At 41.9% G+C, this 20147-nt stretch overlaps 1 protein-coding gene across 4 annotated transcripts in view; it reads right to left on the bottom strand.

Moving 5' to 3' along the window:
* The window catches only part of NT5C2 (5'-nucleotidase, cytosolic II), a 151286-nt gene that overhangs the window by 95760 nt on the left and 35379 nt on the right, over window positions 1-20147 (bottom strand). For 2 of the 4 annotated variants that reach the window (XM_070043912.1, XM_070043916.1), the window contains exon 1: window positions 7819-7917. The exons of 1 other annotated variant lie outside the window; for it this stretch is intronic. The gene's annotated coding sequence lies outside the window, so the exon portion shown is untranslated. Of the gene's footprint in view, window positions 1-7818; window positions 7918-15404; window positions 15615-20147 lie in introns of those variants that run through there. One more of the 4 variants, XM_070043913.1, reaches the window with a different exon arrangement.

Genomic DNA, 20147 nt, shown 5'->3' with positions numbered 1-20147 from the left:
AAAAGCTTAGTTCCACATAGGATTATCTCATCAAACCTACTGCAAAAGTCAATAATCCAAGGTTAAAAATATGGCATTTACTGATTTCAGATTTGTGAAAGATCCTGATGTTTCATCTTGGTCTTATTTACAGCATACCATGCTTAAATTCTTACAAATATATCTTTATTTTTACAATTTTCACACAGAATATTTCAGCTCTACACCTTTAGCATGATCAGATAACTCAGAATTTTCACAATTTAGTGCATAACAAAAGCCATCCAGTCTTTATGAATTTACAGAGTAATTTTATGACAAACACAATGGTAGAAAAAGAATGTGTAACACAAATGCTAATTGAACACCACATTAAAGGTACACTAAGCAGAAAAAATAAACAGCATTTATAAGCCTAAATATAAAAAAAAGCAAAACCATACAACTTTTAGAAGAAAACAGAGACGAAGAGCCCTATGACATCAAGGGAGGGAAGGTTTTCTTGGATAAAAGACAACACAAACCATAAAGGAAAAGATAGACAAATCTATGTTAAAATTTAAAGCTTCTTCCTGCCAAAAACATTTAGTCTGAATTTAAACATCTAAGGAAATGATCAGACAAATCCAAATTGAAGGACATTGTACAAAACAACTGACCTGGACTCTTCAAATATATCAATACTATGAAAACAAACAAAAGTCTGGGGACCTGTTGTCGATTAAAAGTAACTAAAGGGACATGGCAACTAAATGCAACTCATGATCCTGGACCAGGGGTGGGGTTGGAGATTAAGTATAAAGGTCATTACTGGGACAATTGAGAAATTTTTAATATGCACTGTATATTAGATAATAATACTGCATTCATATTAAATGTGATAATTATACTGTAGTTTTGTAGGACATCCTTGTTTAAGTATATCTTTTAAGAGATGAAGTGCCACGATGTCTGCAAATTACTTTTAAATGGTTTAGGAAAAAAATGTATATATGAAATAAAAAGTAAATATGGCAAAATGTTAACAGTTGGTGAATCCAGGTGAAAGATGTAAGTGTATTCATTGAACTATCACTGCACTTTTCTGTAGGACTGAAATTTTTCAAATAAAAAGTTGGAATAAAAATGTAAAACTTATGCACAACAAAAAGTAAAGAGCAACCACTGAGAAGATTTTTGCAACATCATAACTGAGAGAGGATTAGTATAGAGATAAAGAGAGCTGCAAACTAATGATGGAAAAGAAAATGAGCCAACAGAAAAAGAATGAAGCAATTTATAGAAAACAAAACCTTACAATAAATGGATGCAAATGGAATAAATCCTTACAATAAATGGAAAAACAAATTAAAATGAAATTTAATTTGATTTTAAAATTTAAGAGTCTGGCAATATCAATGTTTGTAAGGATATGGTAAAAAAGGAACTCTCACAACCTGCTGATGGGTGTTTTGTGTTTAGTATTTTGGAAAATAATTCAGCTTTATTTAATAAAGGTGAAGATCCTCATATCCTACCACCTAAGAATTCCCTAGGCTTAGAATTCTCACACATGTAAACAAGATGAAACATCCAAGAATGTTTATTACAGCACTGTTACTAATAGCAAAAAAGGCAGAAACCCCTAAATATTCATAAACAAACTGGCTTATTCATATAATGCAATATTATAGAGAAATTAAAATGAATGAACTAAAGATATATCTACCAACATGGATATGTAGCAAAAACAATGTTAAATAACATCACTAATTATTAGGGAAATGCAAATTAAAACCACAAAGAGATATCACCTCTCACCTGATAGGAAGGCTACTATCAAAAAAACAAGAAATAACAAGTGTTGGTGAGGATGTGGAGAGAAGGGAACCCTCATACACTGTTGGTGGGAACGTAAATTGGTGCAGCCACTATGGAAGATAGTATGGACACTCCTCAAAAAATTAATATGATCCAGCTATCCCACTTCTGGGTATTTATCCAAAGAATATGAAAACACTAATCTGAAAAAAGATACATGCACCCCTATGTTCATCCCGGCATTATTTACAATAGCCAAGATTGGAAACAACCTAGTGCCCATCAGTGGATGAAAAGATGTGGGGTATATATACATACACACACAATAGAATACTACTCGGCCATAAAAAGATGAAATCTTGCCATTTGCAACTACACTGATGGACGTTAAGGATATCATGCTAAGTGAAATAAGTCAGATGAAGAAAGACAAATACCACATGATTTCACTCATGTGGAATATAAAAAACTAATAAACAAACAATAAATAAACAAACCAAACCAAACAAAAACATAGAACAGAGTAGTAGTGAGCCACAGGGGAAGTGGGAGGGGGAGGGCAAAATAGGTAAAGGGGAGCAACTGTATGGTGATGGACGGACACTACATTTTTGGTGGTGAGCAAAGGGTATACAGAAGTAGAAATAAAACACTGTACTTGTGAAACTTATATAATGTTATAAATCAAATCAATGTTACATCAATAAAATAAATTAAAAAAAGAAAGAATAGCCCCAACATTGGGACAGACTTGGAAACACAGGATGGGCAAGAAGTTAAACACTGCCCACCTCCCCCCAAAAAAATCTTCATTTGAGCTTCTTTCACCAGTGCTTTATCATAAAATCATATCTTCAAAAAAAATAAAAACAATGTTGAATAAAAAACCAAGTTGCAGAATCATGTGCATAATACATTAAACAAAAGTATATGCACTTTCAGGGATATATACATATTAGTAAAAGTATATAAACATAATGGAAATGATAATTACTCAATTCATGATAGGGAAAGAGAGGGTAATAGGATCAGCAAGGATTCATACAGGCCTCAACTGTATCTGTAATTTTATCCCTTTGAAAAATATAGTCAATTGAAAAGAGAGACTACACAATTAGAAAATGGGTAAAAAAACCACAAAATAAATATGATGGTCTATAATTAAGATGATCATTACATTATTTCCTGTATTTTGAAATATTTCATATTTTTGAATAAATTTAAATTAAAACATTAAAGAAACCACATTAAACTGAACCAAGGAGCATTAAAAAACATATACTCCACTGGACATTGGAAACAGAAATACTAATACAGCGGTCACTCTGTATCCGTGGGGGTTGGTGCCAGGACACCCCCCCAATCACAGATAGCAAAATCCCCGGATGCTCAAGCTCCTTACATAACATGGAGCACTACAGTCGCCCCTCTGTTTTTTTCCCCTGCTCTGCCTCCGGATACGACGGGCCTACTGTACCCAACAAATTTACTGAGATGTATATTCTATATGTATATAAATATATATGTATATATATTTATATATACATACACACACACGTATTTTTAGCCATTAAACTTCAGGCACCAGATTTCAGTCTTCTCTTTCCAAGGAGATCCTGACACAGCAGGCTTTTTCATCTCACACTCCTGATAATGCTTCCCAACCAAAAGAAACACACAAAAGATAGGAACAAATAGTTCAACACTCTCCAAGGCAATTTAATCCTTTGGAGTATGTATTCCACCTAAAAGGGGGGCTATTTTGCTGTTCTGCTGGCAATTTTGCTATTTGGTGGGGGGTGGGGTGGGGGTGGGAGTTGCTGCTAAAGTTGTTTTCCACAGAAAGGAAAAGAAAAAACAGCCACTGCAAACCTTGGTAACCAATCATAGAACACAAATTTCAAATGGTAAGAAGTCATATAAGATTTACTGTGTGGCTTCCCTGGTGGTGCAGTGGTTAAGAATCCGCCTGCCAATGCAGGGGACATGGGTTCGAGCCCTGGTCCGGGAAGATCCCTCATGCCGCAGAGCAACTAAGCCCGTGAGCTGCAACTACTGAGCCTGCGCTCTAGAGCCCGCGAGCCACAACTACTGAGCCCATGCACCGCAACCACCGAAGCCCACGCACCTAGAGCCAGTGCTCCTCAAAAAAGAGAAGCTACTGCAATGAGAAGCCCACGAACCGCAACGAAGAGTAGCCCCCGCTTGCCGCAACTAGAGAAAGCCCAGTCGGCGCGCGGCAACAAAGACCCAACGCAACCAAAAATAGATAAAATAACTCATTTTTTTAATGCTTTAAAAAAATTATTTTAAAAAAAAGGATTTACTGTGTCAAATAACAAGGACCTTAGCACTGCATAACAATTTGCTATCAATTTCCTTAAAGCAAATAATTTTTCAGGTCTGAACTTAAAAAACGAAACAAACATCAGCTACTCATAAATACGAGCTGTCTTACTTCATTAATTCTGTTCTATCTGCAAGAAACCCATGTAGCATATCTTGGAAACAGTTTACTAGAATTTCTCTCTCCAGGTTTTTTTTTATTAATCAATTTATTTATTTATTTATTTTTGGCTGTGTTGGGTCTTTGTTGCTGCATGCTGGCTTTCTCTAGTTCCGGCGAGGTGCATGGGCTTCTCACTGCGGAGGCTTCTCTTGTTGCAGAGCATGGGCTCTAGGCGTGCAGGCTTCAGTAGTTGTGGCTTGCAGGCTCTACAGTGCGGGCTCAGTAGTTGTGGCTCACGAGTTCTAGAGTGCAGGCTCAGCAGTTGTGGCGCACGGGCTTAGTTGCTCTGCGGCATGTGGGATCTTCCCGGACCAGGGATCAAACCCGTGTCCCCTGCACTGGCAGGCGGGTTCTTAACCACTGCGCCACCAGGGAAGTCCTCCCTCTCCAGTTTTATCTCATAGTATTGCTCTACCAAACCCTTTGCTTTAGTGAGAACAATCCATTCAGTAAACCCTCAATATGCCCACTTTTGCATCCTCTCCCTACTCTCAAGTGTCACCTCCTCTATGATGTTTTCCCTGATCCCGCCAACCTACAGTAATCTCTCCACTTTGAATGAAAAGAAAACAGTAATAACAGCTAACATTTATAGAGAATTTAATGCGTGCCTGTATTGCTTCAATGGAATTATCCCATTCACCTCACACAACTCTGTGAAATTTGAAATTTGTTCTATTTTCCCCGTTTTCATGGTGAGAGAAACTGAGTGAAGCTCTCTACGGTTGAGTTCTCTAAGGGTGCATGGATGCTAAGTGGCAAAGCCAGGTCTCAAACCCAGACTCCAAAACCCAGGTCCTTAAACATATGTGATGCTGCCTCCTGGCTCACGTGCCTTTGCATTGATGGCCTTTACTGCTCACATGTCATTTAACATATGCCTTGTGATATTTAACATTTTGTGTTCCGAGATGTCTAAGCAGCTCAAAATATTACATTCATTCAACAAAAATTTACTGAGAGCCTGTATGCCCGGCATTGTTGACTACTGGGCATAAAAGCATGTTACAGAGTTTCCGCAAATGAAAAGTAGATGAATTCTCTAGACACATGGACATCCCCAAAATGTGCGGAACCGCAAAATTTTAAATATGTACACAGCAATTATAACTACATAAAAATTATATGTACATAAGAACTGGAAAAGATATGATATTTATTTATCATAAACAACATGATAAAGTTGTTTTTTTTTTTTTTTTACTATTGAATTTAAGCTTTTTGGTAAGAGAGGTAAGCAATAAAAAGATGTACTTTTTTAGGGCTTCCCTGGTGGCACAGTGGTTGAGAGTCCGCCTGCCGATGTAGGGAACACGGGTTCGTGCCCCGGTCCGGGAAGATCCCACATGCCGCGGAGCGGCTAGGCCCGTGAGCCATGGCCGCTGGGCCTTGCGCGTCCGGAGCCTGTGCTCCGCAACAGGAGAGGCCACAGCAGTGAGAGGCCCGCGTACCGCAAAAAAAAAAAAAAAAAAAAAATGTACTTTTTAAAAAAAACATGTTTTGTGTTCTTTCTTTCCCCCATTAAACAGTAGAAATAGCCTAGAGACAGATGAATGAACATTCCTCCTAACATTCTACTGTAATCTGGCTTTCTTTAGGAAGATACACCTGATATCACTAGTAAGGTTTGCAGATACCCTATGTAAATATCTATATAAATCTTCCTACAATTATAAACTTTTGGAAACTTGAGGCTGATTGTAAATTTGCAAACAATGCAATCAAATCTTAGAACGGAATGAACCCTTGCAAACAACTCCTTTGGCCCTCTCATTTTACAGATTAGCTAATCACTTAACTCTAAATATCTAAAGTCTAGGGACTTTCCTGGTGGCGCGGTGGTTAAGAATCCGACTGCCAATGCAGGGGACACGGGTTCGACCCCTGTTCCAGGAAGATCCCACCTTCCTTGGAGCAACTAGGTCTTCGTGCCACAACTACTGAGCCCCCGTGCTGCAACTACTGAAGCCCACGTGCCTAGAGCCCGTGCTCTGCAACAAGAGAAGCCACAAGGAAAAGCCCACGCACCGCAACGAAGACCCAACACCGCCAAAAATAAATTTTTAAAATGTATTACAAATTAATTAAATAAAATTTAAAGTCTGGGTTGATGAGAGTAATGCAGCACCTATACCGAAATGTAGTGGCTTACACTGCAATAGAAATGCATTTCAAAAATAAAAAGTCTGTGTGTGCTAGCATCAGCCCAGCGTGTAGAGTTCTGCTTTTAATTACAAGCTGTGTCTTCTTGAACTTAACCTCTTCAGGCCTGGATGTCTTCATCTGGATAAATTCTAACCAGTGTTGAAAAGTGTCGAGGTAAATATCTTAAAAAACCTCAATAACATTACGTTTCCACGGTAAATAGCACTGTTTCACATTACAGTTACCAGAGTTTGCATCCGCTGCCTTAAGAGGCAAAATGAACAGTATATACGCATTACGAAACAAGTTCAATCAAGAAGAACCTGTCCGCACCCGAACACGCACAGACGCACACACACAACCCTATAATGGTTACTAATCACTGCAGAGCACTGCACTTAACAATGCATCCTCAAAATAACGGCCCAAAGCCGGGAAAACACTACGTCTGACATCCAACTCCACCTATGGCCTTTATTTTTATTTTTTTATTTTTCCTACTGCCTTTAAAAGCTAAGGCCTACCGAAGTAAAAGCCCCCAAACGTCATGCTTACAACTAATGGTTTAGGCCTCAGATTTGCATCTCACTCTCGGCTCTCGAGGGCTTCGGCGTAACCCAGGAAAAGGAAAGGAATAGACTGCCACCGGACAGTTGGCCCCTGACTTGGGAGCCATTGGGAAACAACTAGCACGTTTTTTTGCGGCGGCCTGCAATTCGGTGTGAGCTTTCCAGGAAGTGCTGCAAACGACGAAAACTGGCATGTGGGCTTTCAGTTGGCAATTTCTGGTGGTTCTTGCTACAACGCTGTCAACCTTGCATCCTAACACAGCGGCTAGCTAGTTCCTCGGGGTTGACCGGGAACGCGCAAGGGGTGGGGAGGTTCATTAACAGGGCGGAAAGGCAGGCTTCGGGTGCGGACGGGAGGAGGCCAGGTGTCGGCCGTAAAATATAAGCACAACTGAGTAAAGAGGCGTCCGTCCGAGGCGGCACGGGGGCTGCCACCAGCGTGAGGGAAAAGCGGGGCACCGGGCCGGAAAGCGGCGAGGCGAGGGGCCGCGTTCCGAGGGTAAGGCGGCTCCCAGCGAGCCCAAGGCCAGGAAACAATGGCGCGAGCGTGACGTGGGGCTGGGGGCGTCGCCGCGGCGCGGAGCAAGGGGCTGCTCCGAGGCGGGGGCTACCTGGCGCTGGAGGCGTACGGGGTCCGCGAGCTCGCAGGCGGGCGCCCGGACGCGCGGGGCCTGAGGGGCGTAGCGGCCGGGTAGGGCAGTGGCGGGGGCAGGAGGGGGGCCCTGGCCCAGGTCGCGCGCTCCACCGCTCACCCCTCCCTCGCTCCTTCGCCCGCCCGCTCCTTCCCCTCCCGCCCGCGGGTCCCGCCGCACTCACCGGCCCCACCGCACGGCAGCAAACCCAGAGCGCAACTGCCGCAGCCGCCCGGGCGCGCGCCCTCCCAGCCCCCACCGCCCCGGCACCGCCCCCGGCTCGCGCCCGGCCAGGGACCAGCGCGCTGTTCCGTCCCCCAGCTCCGCCGCAGAACCCGGCCTCCGCGACGCTCCCTGGCCGCGCTGCGGGAGTGGAACCGCGAGGCGGGCCTGCGTCTCGGTCCCTTGCGTGGGTCTGGGGATCTTCAAACAACAAAACATTGCCCGCTGCTGAGCTATGGGGTGACGCACGTTGACAACCCTTCCATGTCCTTTAGGTGTCCATCCCTGGGCCTTCTGCAGGGCCCTGGACTACCTCACTTACACTCCTACGCTTTCTCTTAGGGGGTTGGGGGCAACCGTTTTCCCAGCCACAGAATCTTACAGTCGAACGGACCTCAAAAACCCTCTGGTCCATACTCCCATACCACGCCTGAATCCCAATGATGACTGAAAGTACCGGCTTTGGAGTTTGTCAGAAAGGGTTGGAACCCCAGTTCCACAACACGCCAACTGTGTCACTTTGGGTGATACACCTGACTTCATCATACCTAGTTCCCTCATCTTCAATATAGGGATGGATAACAACAGTACCTACCTCATGGGGTGGTGACAGGATGAAATAAGATAACAGAGGTAAGATCCTCGGCACAGTCCTGGCACATGGCACTCAAGAAATGTTCATTATTATATCAACTCCCACCCACCCACCACCAACTTGCACCTGAAAGAAGACTCCTCAGTGACAGAAAGCCACTATTTCCAGAGCAATGCATTCCTTAGTCTCGGCAGCTCTGACTAGCCAGAAGGTGTTTCTTAAGCGTCCACTCTCTAGCCCAAGTCCTATCCCTTGGTGCCTCAGAGAACAAACAGGTCTAATCTCTCTCCCACCTTCCACTTTTCAGATACTTGAAGACTTCTGCCCAAGGTCTTCTCTCTTCCAGACCAGTATCTCCCATTCCTTCCATTGTTTCTCCTTTGTCCTCGTTTTGAGGGTCTTTGTCCTCATTCTTTTCACGCACCTACTCGGTTTGATTGTGGTTACTTTAGAGTACATTGCCCAAGACTGAACCAAATGTTTGTGGTACCATCAGAGCAGAGCAGGACTGTAGCTTCCTCCTTGTACTGCCTTGCATTCAAGCAATAAAGTTCTTGGTACCTGCACTACTGACTCATTGAACTTACAGTCAGCTAAAACCTCCAAGACTTTTTAATACGTGCTCTGCTGGAGCATTTCTACCCTCTCGTGTTTTTGAGCCAACTTCAGGTCGGCTGAGGACAGGGCTTGGGGCTCTCACCTACTAGATTTTTCAAGGATATGTGGGGAGAAGAAATAGGAGTTGGAAGGTAGTCTGACACTACCTTTAAACCAAGGGCACATGGAAAAAGGCCAGAGTTTGTGTCTAAAGACCATGGCACTAAGCAAATAGAAAAAATATATATATGCAATGTGATCTCATCTGGGCAAAAACTGTGCATGCACGCACACACACACAAGACTAGAAAGAAATATGTAAATAAGTATGTTCATAGTGGTTTTCTTTCAGCGATAAGACTTGGGGTGGTTTCTTTTGTTCTTTATACTTTTTCATAAATTTCCCAGATTTTCTACATTGTTTATATTACTTTTTTTTTTTTTCGAGGTACGTGGGCCTCTCACTGTTGTGGCCTCTCCTGTTGCGGAGCACAGGCTCTGGACGCGCAGGCTCAGTGGCCATGGCTCACAGGCCCAGCCGCTCTGCGGCATGTGGGATCTTCCCAGACCGGGGCACGAACCCGTGTCCCCTGCATCGGCAGGTGGACTCTAAACCACTGCGCCACCAGGGAAGCCCTGTTTATATTACTTTTATAATCAAGAACTTTGTTTCCAAATGAAAGAAACCAGAAAAAATTTTTTTTTAATCAGAGAGATGAAATAACTTGAAAAAAATGGGAAAAAATGTTAAGAGATAACAGACTAGGAGAAAACATTTGTAATATATAAAACAAAAGATTTGTATGTGGAACATATAAAGGACTCAACAAATCAATAAGAAAAAAATTCACTAGAAAAATGGGCAAATGTAAATAGGCAGTTCACAGAAAAAAATATATAAATTGCCAATAAGAATACAAAAAGATGCCCAACCTCAGTAGTAACCAGGGAAATGGAAATTAAAACAGAAACTGGCAACAATTTTCAAGCTTCATGATATCAAAAGAATGTAACTTGTTACAGCCATTTAGAGGCCAATTGGACAACATCTATTAAATCCGTGTCTCAGCAATGCCACTTCTAGTTATCTACCATAACTCCATGTTATGGAGGTATGTACAAGGATAATTACTATGATACTGCTAATAAAGAAAATTTGGAATCAGCCATAATGCCCAGCAATAGGGGAATGGCTAAATAAAATGTAGAATACTCATAAAATGGAATTCTGTAGAGAATTTTAAATAAATGATCTTGATCTATGTATGTTAATATAGATCTAGCTCAAAAGCATATTGTTTTTTTTATTTTTATTTTAATTTTTTTAACATCTTTATTGGGGTATAATTGCTTTACAATGGTGTGTTAGTTTCTGCTTTATAACAAAGTGAATCAGTTATACATATACATATGTTCCCATATCTCTTCCCTCTTGCGTCTCGCTCCCTCCCACCCTCCCTATCCCACCCCTCCAGGCGGTCACAAAGCACCCAGCTGATCTCCCTGTGCTATCAAAAGCATATTGTTGAATGAAAACAGCAAATTGCAGCATGAGATTGATTGACTGATTTGATATTTTTAAAAAACTCTCCCCCAAAATGAATAACTTTAGTTTAATCATGAAAAATCATCAGACAAGCCCAAATTGAGGGATATTCTACAAAACACCTGACCTGGACTCTTCAAAAGTGTTAAGGTCATGAAAGCCAAGAAAAGACTGAGAATTATTACAGACTGAAGGAGACTAAGGAGACAAGACAACTAAACACAACATGGGATCCTGGATTGGATCCTGGAAAAGAAAAGGGACATTAGTGGGAAAACTGGTGACGTTCTAATAAAGTCTGTAGTTTAGTTAATAGTATTGTTCCAATGTTAACTTCTTCGTTTCGATGACTGAACTGGAGTTATGTAAGCTGGTAGCACTAGGACAGGCTGAGTGAAAGGTACACTGAAACTTTCTGTACTATCTTTGTAACTCTTTTGTAAATCTTAAATTATTTCAAAATAAAAAGTTAATATAAAACACAGAAATACCATTATTTCTTATCCTCCCTGCTATAGACAATATTTGTGTCCCCTCTAATTTCATATGCTGAAACCTCATCCCCAATGTGATGGTATCTGAAGATGGGCCTTTGGGAGGTAATTAGGTCGTGAGGGCAGAGCTCTCATAAATGGAATTAGTGTCCTTATAAAAGAGATCCCAGAGAGCTGCCCACTCCATTCTGCCCTGTGAGGACACAGCAAGAAGACAGCTGTCTCTGAACCAGGAACTGGGCCTTCACCAAACACTGAATCTGCTAATACCTTGCTTTTGGGCTTCCCAGACTCTAGAACTGTGAGAAATAAATTTATATTATTTATAGACCACCCAGTCTCTGGTATCCTGTTATAGCAGCCTGAACTAAGACAATTACATATTAAGTTTATAAAAGATTTTCAAAACAGATTGTAAGGCTACCTGCCAAACTCTTTTATCAGAGGTTATCTTTAAGACAGGGATAAAGGACCAAGATTGTGGATAATGTTCAAAGGGGGTATTAGCTTTAGTTTTAATGTTTTAGAAGATAAATGTACTCATGCATTGCTTTTTTTAAAAACATAATAAATTTATTTATTTTGGTGGTATTGGGTCTTTGTTGCTGCGCGCGGGCTTTCTCTAGTTGCGGCGGGCGGGGGCTACTCTTCGTTGAGGTACGCAGGCTTCTCATTGCGGTGGCTTCTCTTGTTGCGAAGCACGGGCTCTAGGTGCACGGGCTTCAGTAGTTGCGGCGTGCGGGCTCAGTGGTTGTAGAGCACAGGCTTAGTTGCTCCATGGTATGTGGGATCTTCCCGGACCAGAGCTTGAACCCGTGTCCCCTGCACTGGCAGGCAGATTCTTAACCACTGTGCCACCAGGGAAGTCCCATGCATGGCTTTTTTAATCAAAAATTAATTTTACAAATGCAAAAGGACAAGATACCTGGTCTCATGACTTTCAGGAGTAAGACAAGCCATGCCAACTACGAAACAACCTTCTAACAGAGGGTTGGGGAGCCTGAGGAAGCAATGAAGAGCCTTAAGTGGCTTGCTTGGTGTCTCTGACTTGACATTGGCAGAAGGGCCCAGGCAGTACTTGGCAAGAAAGGCCATCCCACTGTGGCCTTGGATGGCTTCTCACCAAACTTCCTGCCCAAGCACCCACATGGCTACCCTACCCCTCTGATTAACACAATTTCCCCCTAGAATACCATAAACTCTGAGTCACCCAGAATGTGAGCTGCATTTACAGGTCACTCATCAGTTTTCTGCTTCTTGGCAGAATCCCTTAGAGAAACGCAAGCATTGCTCAATACCCTGCCCTATGGCCTAGAAACAGCCTGCCCCCAGATCCTTCTCCCAGGAAGTATTCAGTCATAGCTCCAATCAGCCACCTTGGAAGTCTCCTCTCTTTTTCATCCATCTCTCTAACAGCATAGGGTCAGCACTTACTGTGATAATGCATTATTCGAGGAGACAATCAGAAAACATTTAGTCCAGTTAGAAACATCTAGTCCAATTTGAGAAACAGGACATCCATGTAAGACTTAGGAGCACCTACATGTCTTCAAAAATGTGCACTGAACTCCTTCCATATGTCTAACACTGATCAATAAAGACATGAGTTTCTGCCCTCATGTAGGTTTCTGACTGCCTGGAAAGATGGACTTTAAACAAACAAATAATTATTTTACTACAATTAGTAAGTGCTATGCAGGAAAAGTAAAAGATGCTTTGAGGGAGAACAAAATAGGGGCTCGGCTTTGGGGTAGGGAGAGGGTCAGGAACATCTCAGCTGAGCCCTGAAGGATGAATAGGACTTTTTTAAGTAAAAAAAAAAAGTGAGAGAGGGGCTTACTTGGAAGAGTAGAGAATCCCTGAAAAGGGGACCAGTTGGCACAAAGGCCCTGAAGTAGGGATGAGCCTTGTATTATCTGCAGAATGATCAGCACCTAGAGGGAAAGGGGGAACGTGGCAAAAAATAGTCCGAAGGAGGCAGAACCAGACCTCACAGGGCACTATAGACCATATAAATCATCTGCAGCCTTATCTTAAGTGCAATGGAGAGTACTTGACAACATAAAGCAGAGGAGTGGCAGAGATCAGGTCTGCAGTTCAAATGAATGGAATGTAACCAACCGATCAATTGCCTCATATACTCATGAAAATTAATTCATTTGAATCAAGCAAAGATCTCTGAGGTGCCTGTTGGAAACTTCCACTGGGTGTTTACAACATGAGAGAGATAAGATCTGCAACCTCTATCACAATTGTTCTATTTATCAAACATCTACCAGGTAGTAAATACTGGAAATCTAAATTGATCCCCCGGGGCTTCCCTGGTGGCACAGTGGTTAAGAATCCGCCTGCCAATGCAGGGAACACGGGTTCAAGCCCTGGTCCGGGAAGATCCCACATGCCGCAGAGCAACTAAGCCTGTGCGCCACAACTACTGAGCCTGTGCTCTAGAGCCCATGAGCCACAACTACGGAGTCCATGTGCCACAACTACTGAAGCCCGTGCACCTAGAGCCCGTGCTCCGCAACAAGAGAAGCCACAGCAATGAGAAGCCCACACACCGCAACGAAGAGTAGCCCCCGCTTGCTGCAACTACAGAAAGCCCGCGCGCAGCAATGAAGACCCAACGCAGCCAAAAATAAATAAATAAATAAATAAATTGATTCCCCACCCACACTTTACCCCAGAGTTGCTGAATATCTATTTAGGAAATTAAACCCTTGGGCAAAAGATGAAGGCAGGTCGTTATAAGCCCCATGCCAGATTAGTGGTCCCGAAAAACTTCCGAGTTTCAGAATAGATGGATTCCTGAGGAGACAGAAGAGTTAGAATCGAATATACAGAGATACTACTTCATACCTACTTTAAGGAAGAAAAAAAAAAGGAGGTAAGTGTTGGCAAGGATGTAGAGAAACTGGAATCCTCCTGCATTGCTGGTAGGAAAGTAAAATGGTGCAGCCTCTGTGGTGGTTCCTCAAAAAGCTAAATATAGAATTACCATATGACCCAGCAATTCTACTTCTGGGTATATTCCCCAAAGAACTGAAAACAGGGATTCAAACGGACACTCATATGCCAAGGTTCATAGTAGCATCATTCATAGTAGCCAAAAGGTGGTATCAACCCAAATGGCCATCAACACATAAATGGATAAACGAAGGATGGTACATCCATACAATGGACTATTACTCAGCCATACAAATAAATGAAGTTGTGGTACAGCTACAACATGGATAAACCTTGAAAACATTATGCCAGGTGAAATAAGCCAGACACAAAAGGACAAATATTATATGATACTACTTTTGTGAAGTACCTAAAACAGACAAATTCATAGAGACAGAAAGTGGATCAGAGGTTACCAGAGACTGGGGCAGTGGGGAGGAATGGGGAGTTATTGCTTAATGGGTCCAGAATTTCTGTTTGTGATGATGAAAAAAGTGTTGAAACAGGCAGTGGTGATGGTTGCACAACACTGTGAATGTACTCATGCCACTAAGTTGTACACTTAAAAATGGCTAAAATGGCAAATTTTCTGTTATATATATTTTACCACAGTAAAAAAAAATTCAAGGGAGGGTGGGCTGGAAGTTTGGGGTTAGCAGATGCAAACAATTACATATAGAATGGATAAACAACAAGGTCCTACTATATAGCACAGGGAACTATATTCAATATCCTAAGATAAACCATAATGGAAAAGAAAAAAAATAAGTGTTTATCACACAGATAAAAATTTTTTTTAAATAAAATGGAAAAAAAATTAAAAGAAATCAAATACATAAATAGGACCATTTCCTCCATGTTCACTGAGCTTCTTCCAAATTGCCACTTTTCAGTTGCTGGTCCCCATGTCCCTCCATAAAAGCTCTTTTTACATTTGGACTCTATTCATCCTTTCGGCCTTAGCTCAAATGTAACTCAGAGAGGGCTTCCCAATCTCTCTACCCCAGTATTCTTTCATGTTGCCCATACCTTCCCTTCCCTTCCCTTCCCATCCCACAATTGCAATTAAATAAATATTTGTGTGATTATGTCTTTAATATCTGCCTTTTCATTAGGTTGTAAGCTCCAGAGGAGCAGGGACAGTCTTGTCCACTGTGTCTGTCTCATCCCCTGAGAGAGGATACAGCACCTAGCCCAGGGTCTGGCACATCGGGGATTCCATATGTATTTTTACATAAATTAATTAATAACTAAATGAATGTGTGGTAGGATTGTTTTTAATTTTAATGCCTTTCACAATGCTTTGAGTTTGATTAAATTATTTAAAAATAAAAAAAAAGTACATCAGGGCTTATATCCCTGTGTTCTACCTTGCGAAGTCGTCAGCAGTCTCTTGGAGCAGGAACCTGAGTGAGACAGTAGTACAATTCGTTTCCAGGTAGATCTGCTACAACACCAACCATTCCAATCTTGGTCTCTAAGTGGTAAGTTGTTGGGCTTACAATGGAACCGCTCTTCACTGTGGGACCAGACCTGCCAGCCCCCTATAGACCATTTCACGTGTTCAGGTTAAGCAGCATCTATATTAGGACCAAAAAGTAAGGCATACTAATGTCAGAATGAGAAAGAACATTCACTCGTTTATTGGGAAAGCCACTTCTTTGATAAGCCTAGGTAAGTTTAGGCTTTATGCCATTAGTCAATGAAAGCACTTCCTACGTCAATGTCCCCATCTTAGCACTCTGCATCAACCTCAGTAAACAACATTCTGTGCTAAAAGGAAGCTAGACACATATAATTAATTTTGAGACAAGAAATACAAAAAGAAACTGATTTAATGAATTTGTCTTCTGGATGTGGACACCTGTGGGAACTGAAAGGCGTGATTATATAGGAAGAAGCACACAACTCACAACAGCTTTTATATAAACAAGTTTTGTCCCACAGATCATTATTCTCTCAGCCCACAATCTAATCTTCTTTCTTTTTACTTTTTTACGTGTTACATATAAAATGCATAAACCAGAGAGTACAAAGCAAACAAGCAACTGTAGACATTAGGAGATTTTTTTGACCATAAGTAACAGAAAACCCAGTTAAAACAGGATTAAACAATAAGAAAATCCAGAGGTATTGTGGACTCCAGGGTACGAGATTCAGTCACTGACATTGCCACAAGGAACAGGTTTCATTTCTCTGTCCTGCAACCTTCAGGATTGCCTTCATCCTAAAACATGTCCCCCTCATTGCTTGTAGGATGGCTACAAGTATCCTTGTTTGTGTCAACAAAAGATTCTAAGTCCTTCCCTTCAACCGCACTGGGATGAATTAGGATACATGCAGACCCCCAGGACCAATAATCATTGCCGAGGAAGGATCATACACTGATTAATCAGATTTGTCCCTGGGTTTTGGGGATGGAGAGGATATCTGAGCAAAACTGGGATTTTTGACAGGGAGAAGGGGTGGGGAATGGATGCTAGGTAGGCAGTCAAGAGTGTTCACTACAACTAGCAAATCAGAATTTGCCCACACCTTGAGTTACAAGTATTGCAGTAGTATTAGAGAAATATAAAACACTTTGAATTTCACACATCCACTAATCCACTTGTTCTTAACTCATGTAAGGGATAAGAACACATTCTCATCAGCAACAGTGGCTCATGACATCAGTGATTCTTGGAAAAATCAGGAAGCCTGTGTGGTGTTCTTTATGTATACGTGATAGTCCCACCTTCCTAGAGAAAGAATGGTATCTCTCCATCATATTAGAGGCCCAGTCCTGCATCTTAGCCATCCTCTCCAGTCCTGGGTTCATATCGAAACCTGCTTGGGTCCCACCCTAGTCCTTCCCAGTGATATTGAACAGCATTTCACCCATTTGGGAAATTTATTTTGGGAGTCCCAAAGTATATTTTGACATGACTAGTTCTGTGAGATGTTACTAGCTGTTCCTTGGGGAAAAAAAATAGTTCCATTCTTGCAGAAATCATGAAAGGATTATTTAAACTCTTAGCACTTGCAAAACTTGGGCATTTGTCATTATCAATTCCTGGGACAGCACATCTACTTTGTCTTTTGAAGATTGGGCCTTCGTAAGCAAGAAAGTGACTCTGGTTTTCACAGCAAAGAGGTGAGGCCTCATCCAAGGATATACAACAAGGGTTTATATAGGGACTTGTAACAGGGATGCATTATTTTCTTCAATCAGTGGTTCTTAAACTACAATCAAGAATAAGGGTTGGGCTTCCCTGGTGGCACAGTGGTTAAGGATTCGCCTGCCAATGCAGGGGACACGGGATTGAGCCCTGGTCTGGGAAGATCCCACATGCCGTGGAGCAACTAAGCCTGTGTGCCACAACTACTGAGCTTGTGCTCTAGAGCCCATGGGCCACAACTACTGAGCCCGTACACCATAACGACTGAGACCACGCACCACATCTACTGAAGCCTGCACACCTAGAGCCCGTGCTCTGAAGCAAGAGAAGCCACCGCAATGAGAAGCCCGTGCACTGCAACGAAGAGTAGCCCCTACTCGATGCAACTAGAGAAAGCCCGTGCACAGCAACAAAGACCCAACACAGCCAAAACTAAAATAAATAAAAATAAATAAATTGAAAGAAAAAAAAAGAATAGGGGTTCCCTTTCAAAAAGGCAGATTCCAGATCTCATCCCAATCTCTGGCTGTGCAGCCTGGGAATTCATATTTAAACGAACTCTCCAGGTAATTCTGATGCAGGTGGTCCATGTGTTCTCTGAAATTGCTATCTACCTACCACATGCCTGCCTGTGACAGTAATCAATGTTGCCACGGCAGCAGCCAGTCTGAGCCACCTCCTGCTGCCTGCTGCCTGGGCAACAACTGACTTTTTGGGTCTCTTCCTTCTCTGCTAGTCCAAGGAGCCACTGTGAACAGCAGTTTTTCAATACTGTGGAAATTATTCAACTGACCCAAACAAAGAAACTGACTCATACTTGTACGATCAGGGATTACAAACTATGTCACCTCACCTTCAGAGCACCAGTCTTTTAATCCCCTTTCTTGGCTCCACTTCATATGTCAGATACTAGCCCTCAATGATTACATTTCATTGGCACGAAGAGGGTGCAGTCCCTGAGGCCCACACAGCTTTCCAAGCCTGTCACAAACTGGGGTCCTCCCTTATCTGGCATCTATAGCACTCTTGTAACAAGTGTCCTATTGGGTTAAAAGTAAATAAATCTCTCATTTGAGTGACGGATAGTTGAGTTCATTACTTTTACTTTCAGCAAACCCAAAACAATTATTTTCAACTAATTTTTTGGTCAGATGCTAACTATCTGAAAGAAAACCCATGCTAATAGAAGAGAGAATAGGTTAAGTACTAGGATCTGTATCTAATCCCTTAGCAGGTGTGGTAAACAGAATAATGGCCTAATCCCTAGAACCTGTGACTGTGTCGCAATTATAGAGCAAAGGAGAATTAAGGTAGCAGATGGAATTAAGTTTTGCTGATCAGCTGACCTTAAATAGGGAGTACATGCCGCAGGGCAACTAAGCCCAGGCACCACAACTACTGAGCTCTCGGGCCTCTACTAGAAAGCCCATGTGCTGCAAATTACAGAGCCCACATGCCACAAATACAGAGTCCATGCACCCTGGAGCCTGCGTGCCACAACTAGAGAAGAGAAAACCAGTATTCCACAACTAGAGAGAAGCCCACGCACCACAACGAAGGATCCGGCGTCCCTCAACAAAGACCCCCGTGTGTGCAACTAAGACCCGATGCAGCCAAAAATAAATAAGATAAATAAATAATAAATAAATCTTTAAAAGAAAATAAATGTAGAAGAGGGAAGGACAAGAGTCAGTGTCAGTGATGCGATGTGAGAAAGAGTTAGCCGGCCATTGCTAGCTATGAAGATGGAAGGGGACCATGAGCCAAGGAATACCTGCAGCCTCTAGAAGCTGAAGAAGGCGAGGAGACTGATTTTCCCCAAGAGCCTCCGGAAGGAACGTAGGAACATAGCTGGATAAGATCTTGATTTTAATCCGCTGAAACCCGATTCAGACTTCTCTGATCTCCAGAATTTAGGTAATACTTTTGTGTTGCTTTAAGCCACGAAATTTGTGATAATTAGTTACATCAGCAATAGGAAACTAGTACACAGGGAATTAGGAATGAAGACCAGAAACAGATACAGACTAGAGAGTCAAATAAATGTGGGCCTCCTTGCTCAGTGCATACTATAATACCTTTTCTCTAGTGGTGGTCCAGGGGAAACCCTTCATCCTATGAGTTTTCCAGGAGGCCTGCCTTTGAACCAGATAACCTGATTCAGAGAACCTGCAGTATTAAAAAATATATATATATATTTTTTTTATGAGTTAAATTCATGTACATTTCTTTTTTTGTCCCTTCAATGTTGGTATTTCGTTTGCTTTTCCCTTTTTTTTCCTGAAGCATAACATAAACATATATATATGCAGAAAAATGCACAAATCATTTTCACTTACGTAACCACCACCCAAATCAAGATATAAAATATAACCAGAAGCTTCAAAACTCATCTCATGGCCCCTTCCGTGCACTATGTCGCCTCCCACCTCATACAGTATACATGCCTTTGTGTCTGGCTTCTTTCACTTATTAGTATAGTAGTGAGATGAATCCATATGTAGCAATTGTTCGTCTATTTTCATTGCTCTATAGTATTGTACTGTGTAAATATAAAATGATTCACCCATTTTTTTTCAATTCATCCACTTTTTTAAGAGGAAAATCGTGGATTCAAAGTGGTTTCACCCCCTTCCAGATTTTTCAGACTCTTTACCCGCTAATAAGTAACTGTAAATCACAAAGCAAGGATGAAACAACCTGGGTTTCCCAAATGTATTTGACCATGAAACTTTTTTTTTCCTACAAAGCATCTTACAAGACTAATATTTTGTAGGACACGCTCCAGGAAACCATGGTCTGGAGCAATGGTTTTCAAACTGTGCTCCTCAAAGCTCTAAGTTCCCAGATAGTGACTCAATACTGCATAAGGGATCAGAGTAAGATCAACTGGATCCCTACTTCTGCTTCAACACACCCTCCACTTGTATCTGCTTTAAGAAGGGATTTCACATA

This window comes from Globicephala melas, chromosome 16 (genome assembly GCF_963455315.2).
Source record: "Globicephala melas chromosome 16, mGloMel1.2, whole genome shotgun sequence".
Taxonomy (NCBI): Eukaryota; Metazoa; Chordata; class Mammalia; order Artiodactyla; family Delphinidae; genus Globicephala; species Globicephala melas.
This window is presented reverse-complemented; position numbering and strand designations above follow the sequence as displayed.